This window comes from Coenobita brevimanus, chromosome 31 (assembly GCF_032717465.1).
Source record: "Coenobita brevimanus isolate Jiangsu-jjx chromosome 31, ASM3271746v2, whole genome shotgun sequence".
Lineage (NCBI taxonomy): Eukaryota > Metazoa > Arthropoda > Malacostraca > Decapoda > Coenobitidae > Coenobita > Coenobita brevimanus.
Genome location: NC_136984.1, coordinates 6,348,132 through 6,349,210, shown reverse-complemented (window position 1 = coordinate 6,349,210; position 1,079 = coordinate 6,348,132).

Genomic DNA, 1,079 nt, shown 5'->3' with positions numbered 1-1,079 from the left:
TGCTCTGCTGTGTCAGCTCTTGTTTGATTAGTTAGGGGAATGGCGGAAGCGACTGTCCTAACCTAACAGTTTAACTAAACCTAACCTAATCTAGCTTAACTGTAATTATTAATTTAACCTAACCTAACCTCCACTTGGGAAATGGGAAACGAAATCTACGGTCGAGTACGTTTCATTGAGTATCTTCCATTATGCCGTAAAAAACATCGTAGGTACGGAACGTGGTGATAACACTGTGGAAAATTCAGCAGGAAAAGGTCATTTATCACCCTGAAAATAGTCAGAAAAATACAGAAAACAAACTGGCGGAATATGAACCGAATTGGTAAGGTCTTATTGCTGCATAAAGTAAAGCGTACATTTATTCCCATTTAGTCTAAATCTTGGGTTAATATTTAGCAAAGCCCACTACTGGAATTCAAGTACAATATTCTGAAGCGTTTTCTGTTTATATCTCATCATTTGGTAACAGTCTATCTATAGCCGGACACCTCAGTCCTTTAAGGTGTGGCCATAAACAATAGCCTCCATGTTGCCTTGTCCCCTGCCAGTTCGCTGCCCTCCCCCCAGCTCACACATCCCTCTCATATAGCTCTCCATCCTTCCAGCTCATCCTCGGCCTCCCTCTTCTTCTCCCCTCCCTCTACCTCATTCACATACACTCTCCTTGTTAGTCTTTCATTCTCCATCCTCTCCACATGGCCAAACCACCTCAGTGTATTGCTCCTTAAGCTTTCTACCACACCCACATCAACAACACATGGCTCCTTCATTTAGTAACACATTTCATAGCGACACTGATGCGGTATTTCCAAATTTCGTATTGTATTGAAGTGTTGACGGTATCCTTTTCTTTTAAATAGATAGATTAGCAGACATAGTTGGCGTTTTAAAATGTTTGTTTTTAAAAATGTTGCATTATTTTACTTCATACTGTGTGTATCTTAGACTTTGCAGAATATGATGTGTTTTAATCTAATTGTCAAGCACTATTTTCCTAACCTGTAGGCGCTATCATATGTTAATGAATGTCTGCTGTGTGATGTATATAAGGATTTGCTGCTGATCACACCTACCTT